Genomic DNA, 25,624 nt, shown 5'->3' with positions numbered 1-25,624 from the left:
GGGACCAGGAGGGAATCATGGTGATGCTGGTATTCAGGGACTAGAAAGGACCACCTGGGAGAGAGTTTCGGAGGAAGGAGCAGGAACATACCATGCTGGAGAGATGGCAAGAACTGGAAGTTTCAACGGGGTGGTGGCCCATGGTGTTAAGTGCTGTAGTCCATAGTCAAGAATTTTGGCAATTAGGAGTCCCAGCAGACTTTTGGGAGATGTGTCAGTTAATTATCAGCTAATAAAGCTGGGATCTTTCTCAGGGGGAATGAGCCAAACCTCATTCAAGGGGCCCTGGGCTGGTGAACCTGCCCAAATGATGATTCAAGTAAGACTTGTCACCAGATCCAGTAGGTCATACATTCCCTTCAGTTCCAGAGATACCAAGATAAGTCAGTCAATGCCAAAGATTTTTACTGATTACTGCTTTAGCTCTCCTTCCTGTTATGGTAACCTGCCCAATCTCATCTCTGTGATTAAAGCCCTTTGCCACCTGGAACTCCTTATCCCCAATGAATTTGGTGGTTTGATGGCAGTAGTTCCCACTGTCATTGCTGACTTGTAGAGAAGGGCCATCATAGAGCTCTTCAAAGATGCCAGGGTGCCCCTCACAAACTCATTTCTCACAGCCTTGATGAAGGGTGAGCCCAGAACCTTCCCAGCCGGCATAGTTAGGGAGTGGGAGAACATGTCTTAGGTAATATGTCTCCTCTACAATTCTGATCCCCTGTAGCCTCTGGATGTCTTCTTTTAAAGTTTACTAATGAAGTTCAGGCATTTCAGTTCCATTCAGTATAGGAAATTTTTGTTTCTATTTTTGAGGAAACCAATGACACAAACTTTTAGAGCCACTTCCAGCTGCTTGAGTTCACATTGAATCAAAATTATTCTTTCTACCCTGATTCAATACCTGTAGGATTCATTTGCAAACACATTTTCCAGGATGCTGTTGCTGGGTGTGTACTGCACCTCCTTTTGGGTCACACTTGGTACTTAACTGCGGAGGCTGGCCAGGATTTGAGTCTGCTCAAGAAACCATGAGAGGCATGTGGGTAGGTCCTGGGGAGAACCAGCAGTCTACTGTGAGGCCACTGCCTCACGAAGACCCTTGCAGGCTCCTCAGGTACAGGAAGAGCTCATAAAGAGAAAACTCAGATAAGAAGGAAGGGCTGCTTCCACTGACAAATAAGGTTTGGCAGAAACTCTCTCAAGTTTCTAAGTCCTAATTCCTGCTCTGATAGTCTTTCCTTTTTTTATTTTCCCCTTCAAAAAGACACTAAAAGTATAATTACCATCATGTGTTTCTATGTGTGTGCTGACTGAAAAGTGAGGAGTAAAATTCATAATATGTTAAAAGGTCCCTCTAATTCAAAAAGTGTGAGAATCACAGTTTGAAGAGGGACCCATTTGATTCGTTTCTTAAAAAATTTTATTTTGGTCAAACACAAATAACAATTTAACATAATTAAACTTTAGGTTTTATGATTTTCACATTAAAAGTCCTGCAAATTTGTGAATTCAATTGTCTTTATGATTCAGCAGTCCTTAGGATTGGACTTTGGGTCCCCACCTCTAAAATCTTGGCTCCAGGAGACAAGAGCTCCTTTAGGGCAGTTCTAGAAGTTCTACTGTCCTTCCCACAGGCCTCAAGCTGGGAATTAGAGGCCCCAAATTTATCATTTTCTTCTGCTAAGTTCTCTAGTACCAACTGTATTATATTCTTTATTTGCATCAAAACTTATTATAGCAGTACCTACTCGATCACACAAAGCCTTATTTTCTAGACACTTAATTAGACAACTGTTACAGGTGATAAGTTAGTGACTATTCTGCCATTGCATGTAACAGGCTATCAGAGTCCTCTTTGTCACTTGTGACAGGGTCATTAACGAAATTATTAGTGGGGGCCAGAAGTTGAGAAGAAAAGTTGGATACGAGCGGGGGGAACTGAGGACAAACTAAAATCACAAGGGCGAACTGTAACCTGCATCTGTCTCTTATCCCGTCCAACCCTGATGAATGACCCAGTGACCTGCAGAAGGTAGTGAGTGCCCTTTGCCATGGACCTGCACACCTGCTTGACCCAGGACTCAAAAAAGCTGCAGGAGCAGACCCCACAGAGGGAGGAGCTTTGGGCTGAAGTGCACTTCACGCCAACAAGAGCAAGCAGGTCCTGGGCCCCCACGACTTCCACCAGCCCAAAAGCCTGCAGCTTCACTCCCACGTCACAAATGTCATGACCTCACTTGGGGTCATGCAGGTTAGGAAATTCTGGGGCTTGTAGTTCAACTTGGCTTGTCACATTACAAAATTCCCACAGGAGAGCTATTGTTAGGGTGGAAGCTTTGCAGTATGCTTAAGAGTAAGTAGGAGGTGAGGAAGCAGGAAGTAGCTGTAACCTCACGTTCAGTGCGTGCAGACACAGAAGGGAGAGCCTGGAGGGAGATGCTTCCCAAACTTGCCCAATCACACAGCTTCCCATGCCTGTTTTAGACCTGCTGGGTTGATATCCAGGGCAAATTGCCTGGGAATCTGCATAACCAACAAAGGTCCAGGTGGCTCTTCTAGCAGAAAATTGTGTAAACTTTATTACAGACAGAGGCATGGTTAAAAGGAAGGTGTGAAAAATTTTATTCACAATTTATTATATTTATTCGGTGTGAAGGCACCACAGGCTTGTAAGCAGAATGAAAGAGGCTGAGAGTAGGTCAGATGAAAGTGCAAGAGGGGATCATTGTTGATTCAAGGTGACTGAGTAGGCAGGAGACGTTAGCTTTGGAAAAAGGAGGAATAACCTCTCTCTCGCTAAAAGAGAAGGAAAAAACCTGAAGAGTGGAGGTAACAGCATACTGGCAAAGTGAAGAAAGAAGAATCGAATATTTGTGTAAAAGGGCCTTGAGTTTCTCAGTAAAGTGGGGAGCAAATGAGTCTGAGGGAATTGGATTCATTCCAGAGGGACAGGACTGGAGTCATTAAGGAACTGGTGAAGATGGAGTAGCAGGACACTGAGAGTGCTCTTGTAAGTGGAGGTGGATCCAGCCTGGGCTGATCCTCACAGTCTCTAGTAGGCTCAAATTGGGGCAAAAATCTATGGAATATCCTAGCTGTTTTGGAGACTGATTTCCTGGCCTTATCTTTTATTTTTCCAAGGGGGGTTTCACTAACTTTTCACACAGCCTTATTTCTGTTCTATATTCTGTACCCTCTGGCATCTGCTAAATAAGAAAGAACAGACAGTCGGGGGCAGCTTCACTCTACCATCTTGCCAGCAATGATGGAGGCCAATAAAGTTGGATTTTAGCATTTGGATTTTGAAGGCCATTGACTCCCCACCCCCACCCCCAGCCGGCTATTGCTAGAGGCATGGCATCTAGCAGCCAACCAGCAGAGTATTAGCGATGTGGACACTGGGGTCTGATGAGATGGGTGCAAATCCCAGCTTTTCTACTTATTAGCTGTGTTACCTTGGGTAAGTTTTCACCCCAAGTCTCTGTTTCCTCATACATAAGATGTACAAACACCTACGCTAGAAGTGAATGAGGTGACCCACACAGACACACAGCATGGTGCCTGGCATGCAGTAACTGCACTATCACTATCAGCCATAGTTGTCAGATTATTTGGTCAAAGAGAATTGATGAGTATGGATCCGTTTAAAAACACATCCATTTGTGGGTCTGGTAAAGAAGTTTCCTGGTGGATTTGGTATCTCTTACCTGACCTTCCAATACCCAGAATTCTTCTTGGGCAGGGCTGTGTTTGATCATATAAAATCTCCTGCTTTCTGGTTTCATCTTGCTTTCGTTGCTATTGTTTTTCCAACACATAGGGCAGAGCACGGAGCCAACTAGCACAATCACCTTCTGCCACTGGAGACGAGTGGAGCACTGCTAGAGCTCTGCTCCTCCTTCCGCCTCTGTCCTGCCTCCTCTCATAACTCCCTCTCCCACTCCTGCCTGTTATGCTTTGTTCACTGCTTACACTTTCCAAAAACTGGATATGAAGAGCAGACACTGTGTGGGTGACCTTCCTTAGGCTTCCTGAGACTGGAGTGTACAGCGCCCTCTAGAGGCGAGAACTGCGGCGGCCTCCTGTGTCCCAACTCTGCGACCTCATGGACTGCAGCCTGCCATGCTCCTCTGTCCATAGGATTTTATTTTTTGGTTGCAGTTTTTTTTTTGTTTGTTTTTGTTTTTTACAGGACAATGGTTATTTTATTTATTTTTTAAATATAAATTTATTTATTTTAATTGGAGGCTACTTACTTTACAATATTGTAGTGGTTTTGCCATACACTGACATGGATCTGCCACGGGTGTACACGTGTGTCCATAGGATTTTCCAGGGAAGAATACTGGAGTGGGTTGCCATCTTCTCCAGGAGATCTTCCCCACCCAGGGACTGGACCCCCAACTCCTGTGTTGGCAGTCAGATTCTTTACCTCTGAGCCTTCTGGGAAGCCTGTTACTGCTTATTCCCTGGGTGGGCGTATCTAGGCATCATCAGCCTCAGATGGAAAACAAAAGGAGGGGATGGCAGGGAGGGTAAAGTGATGAGGGGATAATTTATCTTAGCGTTTTTTGTTTCCCAAAGCCAAGACTCACTTCCTATGCTCCTTGGCTGGGAGAGAGGATAGCAGTGACAACTCGTGGCTGCTCATATGTATGGAACCGCATGGATATTCACACCACAACTCACCTGTGTGATGGAGATAAGAGAATTTTATTAGTTTAGAATTAATTTGGAATTAATGGTTTGTCTTAGCGATGAGTTGTCTTTTTTTGTTTGTTTGTTTTTCTAGAGGATAGCCAGACTGTGAGGAATATTTTATGCATTGTAAGGCTGTCTACCCTCTGCTGAATTGAAGACGAAAAACTTAGAAACCCAGCCCGTTTTAAGAGTTCCCTTCTCCCAGAGGCGGGGAACATCCACGTGTGTAGTGCTTTTGATTAGATCTGCTGTTTCGCCCATGGCAGTTATCCATAAAAACACTCTTTTCCTATATACATCATTCAAGCCTCCATACATGATGCAGTTGCTTCTTTCCTTTTTTTCCCCATCAAAGTCAAACAGGATGGTTTTTTCCCTTAGTAACATCTCCCTCCTTTTTGGCTTCATGCCTGGCTCTTCCCAAGGTGCATGGAAAGAAAGGAAAAAAAGCAGAAATATTTCCTTTTGTTCTTGACTGATTCATGCGCAGAGGGGGAAAAGGAGTGGTTTTCAGTTTGAAACACAGAATGGTGTGCAAACAAATGGTATTCTTGAATCCTTACTTCGTGGCACTGCCCCTTTGGTTGCAGGTTTTTTTTTTTTTCCTATTATTCATCTTTGAATGATGAGCTCCCAGCACATAGTAGGTGTCTGGGAAGTGTAGAATGCAGAATGCTAAGATGCTAGCTCCTAGGCTGTACAGGGACAGTCGTATGTACGCTAAGTACCTATTAATATATATGTAAACTAAACACAACATTAGTGGCTACACTTTGCTTTGAAAGCTTTATTTATGGTGTGCTGTGGCATAAATCAGTCTCAACTTTGCCCAACCTCAAAGAGAAATTACGTAGGAGCAGGAGAATCAAACCTGTGCTTTCTTAATTATAACACTGGTTTGAAAGCCGTTATTGACCTGAAGCATCTCATTTGTTTTTCTGTCTATCCATACATCCACAAGTCTAATATAGTCAAGAGGTCAGATAAGAATACCGGCAGAAATATGGTGTCTTTAATGTGAGTGATAAGAACCTGAGTTGGCATTAATCTTTGCGGCTGGAGTCCATTTTGAGCACCAGCTAGAACCAAACCAGCAGCCAGAGGAGAAAGACTCTTCAGCAAGATGGCTTAGTCAATATCATTATATGCAAAAAGGGATACGCTTTAACACGTGTATGTTATGAAGTGAAGAAAATAAAAGGCAAAAAAAAAAAGCTGTGGAAAACGAGTACCATCTTACATGTTTCTTAAAAGGAAAATTCATTCTGTTCTCCCTGCCAGTGAAGACTTGCTGCCTTAGAGAAAAAGCCGTTAAAAGAACGTATTTGTGTGTGGAACAAGGTCATGCTCTTATTGGCTTTCTGCTGCATGGCATCAATATACCAGATGAGGAGAATCCGTTTCCTTTCACTATAGCCTTGTAGTGTGCACAAGGGCTGCAGCACATATATATTCTCTAATGCTGCCAGTTCCAAAGTACAGAGGAACCCAGAGGCAGGGGGTTCAAAATGAGAGAAGAGCCAAGTGTTTGTTGTAAGAAATAAATACGTTACCTGGACACATTATTACACTTGAGCAATCGGTGATGGTGGTGGGAAAGCACAGGACCTCTGAGGCTATTTCACAGATAAATTCCCAGACGTTCCCCTAATTCTGCTTTCTCTCCTGTCCCGGTCTGTCCAACCACTGCAGCCTGACTAATATTATTAATCGCCTTCATGCTGCTCCTCCTCCTCCTGTTACTAATATGGTAACACTTCATTTATCCAGCATCATCAGGGAGGAGCTGTTCCCCATAACTCTATTTTCCAGCTGACTGAACTCTACTTCTTTGAGCACCCAAATTTAGTTTGTTTTCATCATTTTGAATAGCAATCTTTCTAAAATGTGTTAAACACCTGTTTTCATAAATAGTTCCCATGAGAATGATGTAAGCTTATCTCAGTGATTTGGGAGGCATTTTTATATGTACCAGTTATGCTGTGCTTATAAAACAGGGTGCCCCTAAGGTCCTTACAGGCGACTGGGCTCCCCAGGATTGTTCATTCTAAGTTAGTGCAAATCACTTTACCTTTTTCAGTTTTAACTTCTTAATCTGTAAAAGAGAGATTGGAGTGCCTCCCTTTGTTGGGCTGATGTGAGAATTAGATGAAATAATCTATGTGATGTTAGCATGGTGTGTGGCACATAGAAAGTGTCCAATAAATGTGAGCCATCCTCATTCTAAGTGAGGAATTAAAGCAGTCATAACCACAATAGTGCAATAGACATGAAATTGGCACATGTGCATAGAACACTTTATATAAAGACTTTTGACAAATAATTTTCTCCAACACAATTTAATATAGTTTACTCATGCCCGGGCGGTGCTGTCCAAGCTGATCAGGGGAGGATATAAATCCATGGAAGCATGAGAGTGGGGCAGCTTCCCTCCTTTCTCTTCCAGAACCTTTCCTCAAGTACTTGTCCATTGTCTTTTGCCAGTTTAAGCTGAATGTTCCTCAGGAGAGCTTCCTTCCTCTTCTGATCCAACCTGCATTATCCGCATCCCCTCAGCTTCGCGTGCAGTTTGTCCTGTGGCAGTTTCCCCCAGCAGGCTGGCTGCTTTGTGAGGTGTTCTTCAGTTCAGTCGCTCAGGCATGTCTGAGGTGAGTATGGGCTTAATCAAGTCAAGGCATCTAAAAGCCCATTCAAATCACCCAGCATCCTTCTGGACATGCTGGTCTGAGATGCATAGAATGTAAGATGAGGAGCGATTTGTAATTCACCCATGTGGGAGGGGAAAGCCGAGTCTGACACGCACAGGGTTCCACGGGAGCAGAAGAGGAGTGGGCACTATGGCTCTGCAGGATGGCCCCTCTCCAACCACATGATGGAGGTCACACTGGGCTTTATTCAGCCCTGCATTCATCTGCTTTTGTCCTCTTGGAGGCGTTTTGCTCCTTTCACTTAATGTCCAGTCCTCACTCCTGAACCATTTCACAGACTACTGGCCTTGATGCACAATTGGTGGTTGAAGCTGACTCTCTCCAGAAGTGAAGTTCAGTTTTCTTAACTTCCAACTAGAATCTGCATTTAGTCATCACCGGAGCCTCTGCATTCCATTCACTCTGCCAACAGCCAGGGGCAAAGGTCTGGTTTTGTTTCCAGCAATGCCCCCCTCCTCTCCGCTCCCCTGCGGGGCTCCTCCCATTAACTGCCCTTTTGTTGCTGAGAGATATCCTTGTTCTGCAGAGCAGAGGTGGTGACACGCAGCTGCGCAGGGCAGCGGTCCCCCTCTCCACCTCTCTAAGGGATGTGGCCTTCCTGGGTTGTGTCACTACAGCTTTGCAATGGGAAAATAGCTATGAGAACAACAATTTTACTAATAACTAACAATGAGAGAAGGCTTTCTTTCACATTTTGTATTACATAATAAATGTGATCCTGAAAAGTATATAATTGAATGGTGTAAACAGAATCATGTTGACAGGAATTAGGCCAGTTGTTCACAATCTCATTCAGGCGGCAGGGTACCTGGAAGTCTTGAAATGCTTTCCAGTACAAACTCATGATAAAGGACATATTCAGTAATATCCTATGATCCAGGCACAATTTTACCAGCAGGAGGTATGAACTACCTCCTTTTATATTGTCATATAAGTACAATATAAAATCATGAGCATAAAATCCTCAAAGAAGAGCAGGCTATCAAATGTGACACAATTAGTTCTTTCTGAGTCTTTTCCTTAATGGTTTTTGGTCCATGTTTATTTGCCTTGCTGTCAACTCACCCTCAAGAGCAGATTAGTGGTACAACCATTAGAAGTGTAAGAAAAATACAGGGTAGACAAAAGTAAAATGGTTAAAAAATTGCATTCAGTAGTCTGTTTTTCTATGCATTGGGAATTATGCCATTAATTTTTTTTTTTTTTCAGTTTTAGTGGCCAAAACAGTTTTGTTCAATAGGCAGTGCTTTTTGTTTTGTTTTAAATGGTTTTGTTTGTAGGCAGTGCTATGTAGCACCTTGTTTTGGAAATTTCTCACTGCAAAGAATCTTTTTGTAAACTGAATATTAATTTTGTAATGTAAACTATATTCTCTGATTTTTCAGTTTTGTAAGTCTGAATATGTGCATGCATGCTTCTCCCTTAATTCATAACATCAGAGAGGACAGTTACTTATAAAGTAACTGCTAACTCTGAGATATAGTTCAATTTACTTAGTTATAGTAGAATACCAATTTAAGGAATGTAATACAATGAAAGTACAATATGTGTCCCCCAAAGCTACCAACTACTCAAATTAGAATCACCTGGGGTATTTTATGAAAAAAAGCAGATTCCCGGGACAAACATGGGGCCTGCTGAGTCAGAATCTTTGGAGTGAGGTCTAGGAACCTGAATTTTAAGCAGTATTTTATATGATTCTTACATATATTAACACTTAAGAATGACTGGTATAGTATTTGAGAAGGCAGTCTCTGGAGTCAAACTTTGCCTCTTTCATTTACTTGGCCTCTGGTAGTTATTTGAGCCTTGGTTTCTTCTTCTGTAAAATCAGGAATAGTAGGAATATCTACTTCCTAGGGCTGCTGGGAGGATGAAATGACATAATGTATTAAATCACTTGTGCAGAGTGTTTGGCTCAAAACAGGGACTTAATTAATGTTGTTAATGGCCTAGACTGTAGTTCTTAATACTGACTTAAGACCCCTTTCAGTCAGGCAGACATTTTGCTCCAGCGTGTAGCTGCACAACGTGCACCGTCAATACACACATTCTAAGCTGTGTGTGGAGGTGTCCGGCTGTGGTAACATGGCTCCTGGAGGAATCATTTTATTGGCTGCCCCACAGTGGCTAACTGGGTATGAATAGGTTCATGGGAACAGGGTTCCCCCAAGTCTATGATCTAGGTGCTGGCTGAGCTTCCACAGTGGAGGGTCCCACTAGCAAAGGTCTGCAGTGTGTTTGTTCTTGTGGTGTTTCATCCTGTAAACAGACAGTTTCAATGAAAGGCAGCAGCAAAGGGAGAAGTGAGTAGGATAAGGAGCTGGCAGCTCACAGTGGTGGATGTTGATAATGTCCCTGCCTCCCTCCCTCCCTTCTTCCTACAAAATCTCTACATTCCCTCTCCCTTTAAAAAACAAGACACTTTTTTTTTTTTACAGTAAAGGATAAAGTTCCTCTGCTTCAGTCTTGCCTATTTTATTAGGTATTCATTGCTTTAAATCTTTACATAGATCAGGTATTCACTGACTTTTAAAAGTGAAATCTGTCCTTGATTCTAAATATTCTATTGTTTTCCTTCAATAACAGGCCAAGTGCTTGCTACAATTAACACGTCACCTCGCCCAATGTGATTTTTACATTTACTTCCCCTCAAACCCACATCATTTCCTGCCACTTCTCATAAGGCAGTCAAACTGGTAACTATACTCTGATACTATTTACCAACTACCAGATAGATGCCCTGACAAATGATTACTGAAAATAGAAACTAACAACAGGAAAGGATTTTATTTCATTTTCAGGCTCTTCAGACCCTTTGTCTCCACGTGAAAGTTGCTAAGTTGTGTCTGATTCTTTGCAACTCCATGGACTATACATAATCCATGGAATTCTCTACACCAGAATACTGGAGTGGGTAGCCTTTCCCTTCTCTAGGGGATCTTCCTAACCCAGGGATGGAACACGGGTCTCCCGCATTTCAGGTGGATTCTCTACCAGCTGAGCCACATGAAAAGTCCAAGAATACTGGAGTGGGTATCCTATCCCTTCTCCAGCAGATCTTCCTGACCCAGGAATCGAACCAGGGTCTCCTGCATTGCAGGTGGATTCTTTACCAACTGAGCTTTTTCTTTCAGTTCTGTGCCTCTGTATGTGACCTCTTATGCTCTGACACTGAATTAAATGTGGGCACCAAATGTCATCTGATATTAAATATTAATAGATTAATAGATTCTTACTGGCTTTTTTTTTGTGTGTGTGGTGATAAAAACAAAAGTTTTGATCCTTCTTTACACACCCGAAGGCTCAAGTGGATTCAATCCACTTTGGGGATCATTGTTTTAGAACAGAGGTTGGAAAAATACTGCCTGTTTTTATAAATGCAGTGTTATTAAACACAGCCACCTTGTTTGTCTATGTATTGTCTCTGGTGGCTTTTGTGCCACAGTGGCAGAGTTGAGCAACTGTAACAGAGATGGTATGACCTTTAAAACCTGAACTAGGTACTGTCTGGCTCCTTACAGAAAAAGACTGCCACCTTTGCTTTAGAAAATGGATGGCACTTGAGGGATCCCAGGAGTTTAGTGTATGGTGTGTTCTCAATTCATTGTTCACTAGGACAGGGGCAATATGAAGTATAAAAGACATCCATGGACTTCTGGGAGAATACATCTCTATGTTTATCCGTGGCGGTATAATTCTGGCTGAAGCTCAAGGCTTGGCTTTGATTCTCCCAAACAGACTGTATCCTGGAACTCAGTTACAATTTGAACTTTAAGTGGACCAATGGTACTCTGGCAATGCAAATGACCAGGTGTATGTACCATGGAATCTTATCTGCTGCATTTGACAGGAAACATTATTGGTCTTTCTTGCTATCAAGTCTATCCTAAATGACACAAGAGGCTTTTGCTCCTTCCTTGTCTCAGAGCCTGTTTGTCCTCAGATTCCTCTTCTCCTAGATCTTAGTGTGGCTGGTGCCTTCTTGTCCACGGTCTGGCTAACTGCCGCCTCTTTAGAAAGACCTTTTCTGGATATGCCATCTTAGGTGACCCCACTGACACTCCCCATTGCTCTCTATGTTATTATTCTGTATTAATTTTTCATTATGCTTATCAAAATGTCTGAAATTATATTTATGCGTAATTATGGTCTTCTAAACAACAAACTATGAGACTGCAAGAATCAGAGGAAGAACCTTTCCTGTCTTATTCATAATTCTGTCTCTAGGCCTTAGAACAGTGCCTGTCCTTAGAACAAAGCCTGACTACTTGAAAGTGAACCTAAATGGCCACTGATAGAGGAAGTGATAAAGAAGATGTGGTATATACATAGGCAATGGAATTTTACTCAGCCATAAAAAATAATGAAATAACGCCATCTGCCGCAACATGGGTGGACCTAGAGATTGTCATACTGAGTGAAGTCAAACAGAGAAAGGTAAGTATCACATAGTATCTCTTATATGTGGAATTAAAAAAATGACACTATGAACTTATTTTCAAAACAGAAACAGACTCACAGACTTATAGAACAAACTTATGGTTACCAGGGGGTAAGGGTGGTGGGGAAGATAGTTAGGGTCAGTGGATTAATCTCCAAAATATACAAGCAGCTCAGTGCAGCTAGATATCAGAAAAACAAACAACACAATAAAAAAATGGGTGGAGGACCTAAACAGACATTTCTCCAAAGAAAACATACAGATGGCCAACAAACACGAGAAGATGCTCAACACTGCTCCTAATTAGAGAAACGCAAATCAAAACTCCTACGAGTTATCACCTCATACCAATCAGAATGGCCACCATCAAAAAATCTACAAACAATAAATACTGAAGAGGAACCTTCTTGCACTGCTGGTGGGAATGTAATCTGATATAGTCACTATGGAGAACAGTCTAGAGATTGCTTAAAAAACCAGGAATAAAACTACCATATGCCCCAGCAATCCTACTACTGGGCATATATCCTGAGAAAGCCATAATTGAAAAAGACTTACATAACCCAATGTTCACTGCAGCTGTATTTACAACAGCCAGGACATAGAAGCAACCTATACATCCGCTGCCGAATTAACAGTATATGTCTTTTTATGATTGACTTATTTTACTTAGCATAATGTCCTCCAGTTTCATCCCTACTATAGCATATGGCAGAATTTCCTTCCTTTTTAAAAACTGACTCATATTCTTTGTAGGTATATACCGTATCTTATTTATCCATTCATCTGCTGATGGACATCTAAATTGCTTCCACATTTTGGTTATTGTGAATAATGCTGCCATGAATATGGGTGTACAATTATCCTTTCACGCCCTGTTTACAATACCTTAGGATAAATACCAAGAAATGGAATTGCTGTACTAGTGTCTGAATGAATTTTTCATTTGGGATTCTCTCACCAGGAAAACAGTGCAGATTTGTACAGAAGGTCCCTGGTTTCAACTTCCTAAGAGTACCTTTCCTACCAACTGCCCTAAGCTGATGGCAGTCTTCTTTGCTGAACCCCTAAACTGACGTTCTGAGTTTCTAAATTCACTGTCACAATCCAGGCAAAGCATCATGACTCCTAGTTTTGTACAGGAACTTAGTTTTTGCTCCCTGCCTTGCCTGGGCCCAAGGTTTTGTCTCCTGTTCCAAGGCAGGAATTTAAATGCAAGTCCCCAGCCTACAAGTCTGTATCCTGTCATGTGTTTGGCTTCAGTTCCCACTCATTCCATTTTCTTTGAGTTGTTCTTCATATCTGACATCTGGGGATTTCCTTTCCTTGGTTTTGAGTTTGGCTATGCATTAAAAAAAACAGCTTATCCAGCATTTTCATGTGTTTGGAGTGTGCGTGTGTCATTTTAGGCCAGCTTGGCCTGTGGTGCCAATAGAGATTTATTTATTTATTCAGTATTTTTTGAGCATTTGTGGTTTGCACAATGATAGGCTCAAACTGGGAGAAGGAAATGGCAACCAACTCCAGTATTCTTGCCTGGAGAATCCCAGGGACAGAGGAGCCCGGTGGGCTGCCGTCTATGGGGTTGCATAGAGTCAAACACGACTAAAGCGACTTGGCAGCAGCAAGCTCAAAATGACTAAATAGTAAATTTTCTGAACTCCTGCAGCTGGGAAATAAATTTAATCAAAATACACATAATGCAAGATATGGACATTGCCGTTCAACTGGGGCAATGGAATCCATTTTTAGCTTGGACCCCAAACGAAGAGGTTCTCTTTCTGCCAAAGCTGGAAAATCAGCTCCTCCTAAAGCTGCACCATTATGGAGCAGTTAGGGCCAGAGTGGGAGTGCAGTGGCCTGCCACTGGAAGTTGACAACAACAATTGAGAGTCATCACTGAAGCTGATCCACTTACAACTACACAAGAAGTTGCCGAAGAACTCAATGTCAACCATTCTACGGTCATTTGGCATTTGAAGCAAACTGGAAAGGTGAAAAAGTTCAGTATGTGGGTGCCTCACAAGCTGACTGCAATTCAAAAAAAAATCATCATTTTGAGGTGTCATCTTCTCTTATTCTATGCAACAATGATGAACTATTTCTCAATCAGATTCTGACATGCAACAAAAAGTGGATTGTGTACAAGTGGCAATGACCAGCTCAGTGGCTGGAGAAATAAGAAGCTCCGAAGCACTTCTCAAAGCCAAATCTGCACCAAAAAAAAAGGACATGGTCACTGTTTGGTGGTCTGCTGCTGCTCTGATCCACTACAGCTTTCTGAGTCCCAGTGAAACCATTACATCTAAGAAGTATGCTCAGCAAATCGCTGAGATGCACCAAAAACTGCAATGCTTACAGCTGGCATTGGTCAACAGAAAGGGCCCAATTCTTCTCCATGACAATGGCCGACTGCATGTCGCACAATCAATGTTTCAAAAGTTGAACGAACTGGGCTACAAAGTTTTGCCTCATCCACCATATTGACCTGATCTCTCACCAACTGACTACCACTTCCTCAAGCATTTCAACAACTTTTTGCAGGGAAAAAGCTTCTACAACCAGCAGGATGCAGAAAATACTTTCCAAGAGTTCACTGAGTTCCTGAAGCACAGATTTTTATGCTACAGGAATAAGCAAACTTAATTCTCGTTGGCAAAAATCTGTCGATTGTAATGGTTCCTATTTTGATTAACAAAGATGTGCTTAAGCCTAGTCATAATGATTTAAAATTCATGGTTTAAAACCATAATTATGTTTGCACCAACCTAATATATTGAAGGATAGTCCAAGCTGTGGAGAGGTGGCATTGTTAATCAGTATATAAATACACATGTAACAAACTAATCTGCAAAGACTACGAATTTTCTGCAAATAGGAATAAGGCAATAAAACAAAGAAGAGTCTACCCCTGAGCAACTTAACATGGGAAAGGAACTGTATTGGATACATAGCAGAGGATTAGCAGAGTTTGGAAAATACAATGAAAAGGGAAATGTGGACAGGGGGAGATCCTTTTATTAATCATTGTTTTTATTATTATTATTAATATTACCTGTATTGGTTAAACGTTTCAACAATCCTTTATTAAGGAGTGATTAGAAGTTTATACAAGAGCATTACTATAAAAGCATTTCTAGTTTACTTTATATAATGTTGTCTAAATTAGCTGAATAGTAAAATATGCATGATACTCATTTTATTTTTGCTTTAACCACAATTTACATTTCTGTGCTTTATATACAGGCATACCTTGTTTTGTCATGTTTTACTTTACTGTGTCTCACAGATACTGTGTTTTTTACAAATTGAAGGTTTGTGGCAATCCTGCATTGTCAGATGACTATTAGCATTTTTTTCTTAGCAATAAAGTATTTCTCAATTAAGGTACGCACACTGGCTTTTGCTGGACACAATGTTATTGCACACTGTATAGACTATAGTATAGTGTAAATGGGATTTCTGGGTGGCTCAGTGTTAAAGAATCTGCCTGCCAATGCAGGAGATGCAGGTTCGATCCCTGGGTCAGGAAGATCGCCTAGAGAAGGAAATGGCAACCCACTCCAGTATTCTTGCCTGGGAAATCTCATGGACAGAGGAGCCTGGTGGGCTACAGTCCACTGGGAGCAAAACAGTTGGACACAACTGAGTGACTAAACAACATCAACAACATAGTGTAAACATTATATACCAAAAAATTCATGTGGCTTGGTTTGCTGTGACATTTGCTTTATCTCTGTAGTCTAGAACTGTACCTGTAATCTCTCTGAGCTATGGCTATAATGTTCTGAATTAAAGAGCACTTTTAGGTATTGTACTTTTAGGTATTGTACTTTAAGGTATAAGACCCTGATGCTGGTAAAAATTGAAGGTAGGAGAAGGGGATGACAGGGGCTGAGATGGTTGGATGGCATCACTGACTTGATGGACGTGAGTTTGGGCAAGCTCTGGGAGTTGGTGATGGACAGGGAAGCCTGGTGTACTGTGGTCTATGGGGTCACAAAGAGTCAGAGACAACTGAGCGACTGAACTGAACTTTAGGTATTGCAGTAGGTAGATACTTGAACTAAGAGGGTCTTATCCAATTTTGAAGCCTCGGTTCTGATGCTGAGAGTATGCAAAACCAGGAAAGAAGCCATTTCATAGAACATTACTTAACAAGCTTGCTTCAGTGTATATAATAATAATTCACACAACAACTCAGTGAGTTAGATATCATTTCCACTCCCCACTTTCAGATGAGAGGTTAATTAGAAAGAGTATTTGCCCGAGATTATACCAGTAAGTGAAGGAGTTTATTTGGCCATAGAAGAATGCTGCTGCTGCTGCTGCTAAGTTGCTTCAGTCGTGTCCAATTCTGTGTGACCCCATAGACGGCAGCCCACCAGGCCCCCTCATCCCTGGGATTCTCCAGGCAAGAACACTGGAGTGGGTTGCCATTTCCTTCTCCAATGCATGAAAGTGAAAAGTGAAAGTGAAAGTGAAGTTGCTCAGTCGTGTCCGACTCTTAGCGACCCCCTGGACTGCAGCCTACTAGGCTCCTCTGTCCATGGGATTTTCCAGGCAAGAGTACTGGAGTGGGATGCCACTGCCTTCTCTGCATAGAAGAATGAGTAGGATGTTTTTCCCTAAGATATTCTATCATCAATGGGTGTTGAATATGTTCAAAAGATTTTTCTGCATTGGTACAATTATGTGACTTTTCTTCTTTAGTTTGATATGATGGATTACATTGACTGATTTTTGAATATTGAACCAGCCTTGCATTCCTAAGATAAACCCCACTTGGTCATGGTATATGCAATTTTTAAATATACTGCAGAGTTCTATTTGTTAGTATTTTATTAATGATTTTTATATCTATTTTCAGGAAGGATACTGGTCTGCAGCTTTCTTTTGTGGTAGTGCTTTTTTTTCTCATTTTAGTATTAGGGTAACAATAGTTTCATAAGATAAACTGAGAAGTGCTCCTTCCTCTTCTATTTTCTGGAAGAGATTGTGTAAAATTGGTGTTAATTCTTATTTAAATGTTTAGCATAATTCTTTAATGAAATCATCTGGGCCAAAACTAATTTTGGGTGAATTGTGACGGTGTTTTTTTTTTTGCAGAAGTGGTCCGTTTAAGTTTTTAAATTTATGTACGTAGAGTTGTATTCCTTTGTTGAGGTTTTCTATTTTTTCAAGCGTGATTATAATTGTTTGTTGAAGCACTTTTGTCATGGCTGCTTTAAAATCATTGTCAGATAATTCAACATCTCTGTCATCTCGGTGTTAACATTTATAGATTGTCCTTTTTCATTCAGTTTGAGATCATCCTGATTTTTGGGATGATGGGTTATTTTCAGTTGAAAGCTGGGCATATTTGTATTATGCTATGAGATTCTGGACATAAATGTTTAAACTTTTGGTGTTTGCTGGCTTTCTCTGCACTGCTGTGGCAAGGGAAGTTGGGTGCATTGCCTCAATACTGTTGGGCAGAGGTGGGAGTTCTGGTTTCCCACATGATTTCTACTCACACCACTTCATGGGCAAAGTGGTGGGGAGTTTGATTATCAGTTGATGGGGATGAATGTCCTGACTCCTTATTTGGTCTTCCCTGATTGCTCCCTAATGAGAGCACTGGATTCCTTCTTACAGCCTCTTGAAGGTGGAGGTCTAGGCTCCCACTCAACCTTTGCTGGTGTGAATGGGGCCATAGTTTTATCTGTGGTGTTTGGAGTAGAGAGGTCACTGTTTAAATGTTTTCTGTCTTGTTAAGCTGCCTGTTTCCTGGTCCTTTGGTTTGAGAGGGGAGGCTTTTGTTGGGACTTTTTTGGTTAGCATCTACTGGCATTTCAGGGTTGCCAGCTTTTCTAGTTTCAAGTCTATAATATATGAGACAAAAATAAAACTCAGGGAATTAACCATGGTCTGGATTCTCAAGTCCCAAGGTCCTAAGTCAGTCTGTCTCCTTCCCTCCACTTTTCAGTCTCTGAGTTTGATTTATATATGTACATATGATATGTGATGGTAGTTTAGTCGCTAAGTTTTGTCTGATTCTTGCAATCCTATGGCCTGCAGCCTGCCAGGCTCCTCTGTCATGGGATTTCGCAGGCAAGAATATTGGAATGGGTTGCCATTTATATTGTTTGTTCATTTATTATGTAAGTGTTATATTACATATAATTATTATATAAATGTAATAAAAATATTATATACAGTATAAGTAAATATAAATGATATTATATAAAAATATATTTATATAATGAATATGATATATAAATATAGTATTTATATAATAAATGAATAAACAATATATAATGACTATATTAATAATAACTACATATTTACTAGATTATATATATATTGCTGTTCAGACTTTTCAGTTGTAATTTTAAGAGGAATATAAAAAGTACATCTACTCTTTCCCGGTGGGTAATATAATTTTTTAAGGATTAAACTAGGTGTGTTATTTGTCTGATTATTAAAATACTATATAGTTATTAAATTCCTGATAATACAGAAAGGCTGAAGTTGAAAGTAATAATTGGGCTGGGTAAGATTGTGAAGTATGGTAAAGGAAGAAAACATACTACAGGGCAGGGATATGGGATTAGCAGAGGTTCATTTCACTACAACTTCAGAAACTTTCCACATTTTTCCCTGTAACTAAATTTTTCAATTTTAAAAAGAAAGATGAATACAGAGGGACTTAAGAAAAATTTAAGACGACTTGGGACATGCCGAATTGGATTTACAAGGTGAATAAATCAGGGTGTGACGCTGAGTTTTACTCTGAATCACACAAAACTTAGGCATTCATGTATTATATAACATCAACTTGGAATATTTTCACTTGATAACCACTTTGGGATTCTTGGCATAAATATAATTTATGTAAAAAAGTACAGTAAACCCTCGTTTAGAAAGTTCTTGGCTATCATAGATTATATTACACTTGATTGTTGATCAAATCACTTCCCATGCATACTGCCTGATATATGACTAGAATAAAGCAACCTATGAAGGAAACATTTTTCTTGCATTCTGACATCAATGTCATAATAGGATTCTACTGAATTATTAGTGAGAAAACATTTTCAATGAGATATCTGGCCCTGGATGCAAAGTGCAGTGAGGCATTGATGTTTTCACATTAGCATCATCACGCTGAGTGTTACTGTAATGTCATTCTCATGTCACACAACATTGGGACCAAAATGAGTTTTTCCTAAAAGAGGCCTCTTTTACAAGGTAGCCCCAGCCATTTCCCACTACTTTTCTCGTGCTTCTGTTTCAGTAGACATTTCCTTATCTTGTTTGATCTCCCTGCAAGAAATAACTACAACCCGCAACATGAATTACAATTTTAACTATTGTAAAGTGGTTATTTAAAAACCAAAATGTATGTTTTTGATAGGCAAGTTTAAGGCGGGGAAGAGCAGACAGCCCAGTCATCAAAGACTAAAAATCTATACTAATCTTAAAAGCAAAACACAGCACAGGATTTCTTGTCTATTTTTTCTACAAAAGAAGGCCATTGAACTTCCGTTCCTGGCCATGTCAGCAGTGATGCTCCCCCCACCCACCCACAATTTTTTTTCCCGGAGCATTGATTGTTGACTTCCCCTGACACCCCATCACAACCCATTAGTACTGAAAACTGACAAGCCCAGCTGCAACAGCAAAAAGGCAAGTTTGAAAGAAAATATCTAAAGCACAAGCTAAGCTCAGCTATTAGGACCCACACCAGCCCCAGATGCAACAATTCCCTCCCCTCATCCCCATGGCACCTTTGTGAAGGTCAGCAAAATCAGCAGATTTTCTTTAATCCAGACTCCAAGGTCTGGAGGAAATGATGAAGAGTATCGCTTTATTTTTACTTTCATTTTCAAAGGAATTTGGGTTAAGGAATATGAAAACAGAGTCAGCTCAAGCGCTTTTGCTGATAATGCCAATACACATTATGTCTCTTTTCAGACCCAAGCGTTTTGGATGTTAGTGGCTCAGCAGTCCTGGGCTCCTGAAGGCCACACTTGAAACCCTGGTAGCTTCTTAAGTTATGAGCCCCCCTCCCCCATTTTTTTTAACTCGTCAGAGTTATATGGTGTCTGTGTCCCCAGAGTTACAGTAATGGCAATAGCAAGCATTCTGTGTGATTGTACAGTTGATTGCCCAGGGGAAAAAAGTGACAACTCCAGATTTCCAATAGACCTTGTATTTGCAGAGAGACAAGTTCAAGCAAGGGCAGCCAACTTGTCAAAATCTTAAGAGCCAAAACACAAGCTGAATCTAACTTTAGTTAAAAAGGCTAGATGCAAGTTTTGTACTGTCAAAGCCCTGGAGATGGACTAACTGAACAAATAGTGGCCATCACCCATCTAGGTGAAAAATCCAGTGGCAGATGGTCACTGAGTCAAGAAAAGAATAGAGCCAAGGCAACCCGCACTGAGCTGGGTACCACCTGCGGAGAGGGCCAGCATGCAATGACCAAGTCTGGGTCAGCAATGATCCCCTAGCTATTAGGATCTGCCCCAGGAACGGGGCACCTGAAAGCACTTATTTAGCACCATTCTTGCTGGGTGTGGATAGCTTTGGAGGAGAAAACAAGAACGGGTCCTTTTAAGTGAGCTTCATGGTCTCCACCAAGCCTGGTGTGCTGGGGACTGACCCACTTCGCCCATCATCTCTGATCACGTTTTGGGTCTGAGCCGGTGCTGAGGTATTTCGTGCCAGTCCAGACCTGGAAAAGTCTGGAGCAGCCAGCCCCGCGGTCCTGTGGTTCAGCCAGATCTGCATGACCACCGCCCTGACATCCTGGGGTGGGGAGGGGGGCTATGGAGGCTCCCTGGATTCTTCCTATCCGCCCTTCACACCCTCTCCTCACCTGCTCTGGCTGAAATCCCAGCGCTCCTAGGTTTCTCAGTTCGTCCGTTCGACAGCTGGACGCTGGGCCAGTCCGTGGGAGCCATTCAGGGAGGGCCACGCGACCTGCCGAAGCCTGACCTGGACGCGGGGCACTGTCTGGTGCCTGTTCAGCGTCTGACCCGTGGACCCGAGGAGCGACAGCTTCGTCGCAGCCTTCAGTTCTGAACCAGTCCTTTCGTCGGCCGGAGGCTTTGAGGAGACTGGCTGTGCTGTCTTTGTTTCTCGAACTATGGCCTTGTGCCTGTTAACGAACACCCGGCGAGGGCCTCGGCGCCCAGGCTCTCATCCGCCACAAGCACCTCAAGTCTCGGCCTGCTCTGCCCAGCTTCGCGCCATCAGCCTCACCGGACCACCACCAGCCTCTCTGTTTCCAGCTGCACTATCTTCTCGCGCGATTTTCTTGCATGGCCTTCTCGCGTGATGTTCTCGCGCTGTCTCCAGTCTCGTGGTCTTCTTCTCGCGCTGTTTCCTTCCTTGCCACCTGCAGGTGTACTTGAACTTCCGGGAATCATCTCTTGTTCGGTGACTAAGGTAAACCTTTGGGTCGACTGGGGTCCACATCTTTGGCTGAAAGCAGGTTACGTAGCTTTGATGAAAGACACCTGCTGGTTTGGGTCCATCTTTGGTGCTTGGCCTGGAGTGCCAGCTCTTCACTTAACCACTCGTGACTTTGGCTTCCTGTGCTGACCCCGGCCCTTTGCCCCCGAGAGGATGACCTTGATCTGGTACATCCGGGATACTCTTGCATTCGATATTTCTAGAAGTTATTCTGTGTATTACTTGGCTGAACTACACCAGTCCTGAAGTGTCTGAGTATCTGGTTTTCCTTCCCAGCGGCGGGTGGGAGAGCGGGGGAGGGAAAGGGGAGTAGGAGGTGGGTGTTTTACCTGGGGTTGAAGGTTTGAGGATAGAGGGAAACACCGGGATCAGATGCTGCGAGAAGTCTGAGGTAGAACTAGAATGGTGGGTACAAAATGGGCCAGGAAAGCAAGCAGACTGTGACTGTGGATTGGGAACTGGGGCGGATCCCCAAAGAATGCTCGGAGAACCACTGCAAGATGGGTGTGCAGATGCAGTCATGGAAGAAATTGTGTGGAGGGTGATCCGATTGAAATCCAGAGGTGGGCTGTCAGAGCCTCTGACTGTTATTTTACATTCTCCAGCCCTTGTTTTTGTGAGTGAGGCAGATCTATTAAAGCTGCTGTGATATGGCAGATATTGGCTCATCATCAATAAATATTTATTAAGTACCCCTGCCTACAATCCTCTGAGTCCTTGCAAGGTTGGAGAGCTGAGGTTCAGACAGGAGTCTGAAGTGGAGATGGGGGATGGGTGTTAGTAGGTGCCTATAGGATCGTGAATTTTCAGGGCCTTTTGATGAAAAATTCCATGTTATTATTTCAAAGAAGTAGTGACAAAAAAGTAGGGAGGGGGACAATAGTAATCATGTGCTTACTGCCTGTTGTGCAGTGAGCCTCTCTCTCTAATGTATGTGTGTGTGTGTGTGTGTGTTAATGCCTTATTGGTGAACAAGTATTAATAAAGTTCCAAGATTTAACTTTTGTAGATTTCCTGCTAGTTCCTTCCCAGACTCCATAATGATTCTTCCCTGTTTAAGAAGTACCAAAGCTAAGTTTTACTAACAAAAATGCAAACTACAAATGATTAAGATTATCTTGAGATAGACCTCTTGCTCATCCACTTAGTCAGGTCTGAGATACACAAGACTATCTTGAGAGGGAATTTGTAATTTATATTGGAGACATGAGGAAACACCTTAAAAAACTATTATGTAAGCTTTTTCATAAAAATGGAAAGAATAACTCTAGTTTCCTTGGGTTGATTCTTTAGTGAAATAATTTGGTAATGATCAAGGTATACATTTAGAATAGTGGTTGAAAAAGATCAAATTTTCATCTTTACTCTTTGGTGTAGTTTTTTCAGGTTTTTACTGAGGAAAAGAAAAGTTGTATGTTAAGAAATGGACTCATAGTGAATGTTTATGTATATGAGTGTGTGCAAAAAGCAGAAAGAAGCAGGGTAGAAGAGGAAAGAAGGAAATTAAACATTATTTCAAATAATAAACTAATGAAACCTGGTACAGCATTTCCCCTAACTCTGAATTAACATAAGACCTTCCCCTAGATGTAGCAAATGGTAGATAAATTATGATTAGCAGACTTGGGTGGGGGTTACATAGCAGGGTTTCTCTGCTTACCTGGGGGAATGTCATAGATTTCTATAATAAAAAAAGCCATTATAATTGAAGGTGTTTTAACTTAAAATGTTCTTCTAGGTACTTAGTAGACTTATGTGTGAGTCCTCATAAGCCTGCCTAAGAAAATATGAGACAAACAAGCTGCCTTGAAATTTGGAAATGCTGCAGAGGTTGACTGGTACAGTCATGTAGAAATGTGTCATCTGAGAAGCCAACATCACAGTCCAATACAGAGGCAGTGATGCCTAATTATTTGTGATAAGCAAAGGGCCAAATTCAGAAATGTACAGCTTTGGTCTGAGCACCTAGCATGTTTTTATTATGTTCTGTCTCTACCCAGCAGCCTACTTCTAACCTAAGTTACTGTAAAAGTCACATCTTAGCACAGTGAGCCTGGGTCTGCAGCCGTTTGCTGCAGGCTGAGTTTGGCTCCCCACCTGGAGCCGGACACTCAGGTCCTGTTTATCCTGTGAGGTCACAGTCCCCTGCCTGGTGCCAGGTGATTTTTCATTATGCAGTAAAACACTTCCCAGCAGGCTGTTTTCATTACAGCAACAGGAGAGTCTCTTGATTTCTTTTCATCATGTCATGCACCATAGACCTTGAAGGGACTCAACTGCCTCATGGTCACTCTAAAGCTCTTTTGTGATTACAGCCTTGGCCCCACCTCCAGTTGCCCTCCTGTGACCCTAGACCTGGCTCATCAGCTCCACAGTGTCCCTGCCACGTTTCCCCATGAATGTCACTGTGTCCAGCCTCCTGGTTGTCATGCTTTGCCATTGTAATAATACTAAGTGCTATGCCTGTTAAGTACCTATCCTCTATGGGATGGACACTGGGCAAGTTGCTATTAAATCCTAAAAGTAAAATTGTGAGGTCATGAGGGCAGAGGCTATAGTGCTATGTGCAAGGACATCCCAGTGTGTGGCAGAGCCAGGATGGACCCAGGGGTCTCTCAAGTCCCACATATAACTTACATTCCCCTATTACTGTCTTTCCAAACATCAGGCCTTTCTTGCTCCTATCCTCAGAATAGTGTCACATCTCCTCAGTGCTGCTTGAAATCTACGAACAGTCAGACTTATTTCCCCCTTAACCTCCCTGAACACTTTAGCATTTCAGTTTCTATAAACACTATTTAACGCCTATTGCTTTCTCAATGACAGTATGCAGTAGTGACCCTTTTAAATCAACCACATAGCATTTGTCTTATGAGAGTATGCAGTAGTGACCCTTTTAAATCAACCACATAGCATTTGTCTTTGGCTCATTATAAGATACTTGTTAGGCCTGATTTGTAGTTTAAGAGACAAATGGTGGCTGGTAAAATTTTCAGATGGGCGCACTAGCTGAAGTTTTTAATGGATTTCAAACCAAGTTTGCACATGACCAGAGGTTATGGAAATATATTAAAGTTTACAGATCAAAAATTATCTCCACCTGTGGTGAATTATATACATAAATTATCAGTATATAAATATACACGTAATATATGTGTTTATCTATATAGACATATAGGTATAGATATCTCCATATAGTTCAGTTCAGTTGCTCAGTCGTGTCCAACTCTTTGCGACCCCATGAATCGCAGCATGCCAGGCCTCCCTGTCCATCACCAACTCCCGGAGTTTACCCAAACTCATGTCCATCGAGTCGGTGATGCCATCCAGCCATCTGATCCTCTGTCGTCCCCTTCTCCTCCTGCCCCCAATCCTTCCCAGCATCAGGATCTTTTCCAGTGAGTCAACTCTTTGCATGAGGTGGCCAAAGTATTGCAGTTTCAGCTTCAACATCAGTCCTTCCAATGAACACCCAAACTGATCTCTTTTAGGATGGACTGGTTGAATCTCCTTGCAGTCCAACGGACTCTCAAGAGTCTTCTCCAACACCACAGTTCAAAAGCATCAATTCTTCAGCACTGAGCTTTCTTCACAGTCCAATTCTCACATCCATACATGACTACTGGAAAAACCATAGCCTTGACTAGATGGACCTTTGTTGGCAAAGTAATGTCTCTGCTTTTTAATATGCTATCTAGGTTGGTCATAACTTTCCTTCCAAGAAGTAAGCGTCTTTTAATTTCACAGCTGCAGTTGCCATCTGCAGTGATTTTGGAGCCCCCCAAAATAAAGTCTGACACTGTTTCCACTGTTTCCCCATCCATTTCCCATGAGGTGATGGGACCAGATGCCATGATCTTAGTTTTCTGAATGTTGAGCTTTAAGCCAACTTTTTCACTCTCCTCTCTTACTTTCATCAAGAGGCTTTTTAGTTCCTCTTCACTTTCTGCCATAAGGGTGGTGTCATCTGCATATCTGAGGTTATTGATATTTCTCCTGGCAATCTTGATTCCAGCTTGTGTTTCTTCCAGCCCAGCGTTTCTCATGATGTACTCTGCATGTAAGTTAAATAAGCAGGGTGACAATATACAGCCTTGACACTTCTTTTCCTATTTGGAACCAGTCTGTTGTTCCATGTCCAGTTCTAACTGTTGCTTCCTGACCTGCATGCAGGTTTTTCAAGAGACAGGTCAGGTGGTCTGGTATTCCCATCTCTTTAAGAATTTTCCATAGTTTATTGTGATCCACACAGTCAAAGGCTTTGGCATAGTCAATAAAGCAGAAATAGATGTTTTTCTGGAACTCT

General features: G+C 41.9%; 1 long non-coding RNA gene across 1 annotated transcript in view; it reads right to left on the bottom strand.

Annotated features, from left to right (window-relative positions):
- LOC145521305 (uncharacterized) overlaps positions 1-21,141 on the bottom strand; it is an 82,997-nt gene extending 61,856 nt beyond the window's left edge. The window contains exon 1 of the long non-coding RNA XR_014065306.1: positions 20,720-21,141. This is a non-coding gene — a long non-coding RNA (uncharacterized LOC145521305). The remainder of the gene's footprint in view (positions 1-20,719) is intronic.
- Positions 21,142-25,624: the final 4,483 nt, after the last annotated feature.

This window comes from Giraffa tippelskirchi, chromosome 9 (assembly GCF_054371585.1).
Source record: "Giraffa tippelskirchi isolate mGirTip1 chromosome 9, T2T-mGirTip1v1.2.pri, whole genome shotgun sequence".
NCBI classification, from domain to species: domain Eukaryota; kingdom Metazoa; phylum Chordata; class Mammalia; order Artiodactyla; family Giraffidae; genus Giraffa; species Giraffa tippelskirchi.
Note: the sequence above shows the minus strand (reverse complement) of the source record. Positions and strands in the feature narration are given on the sequence as shown.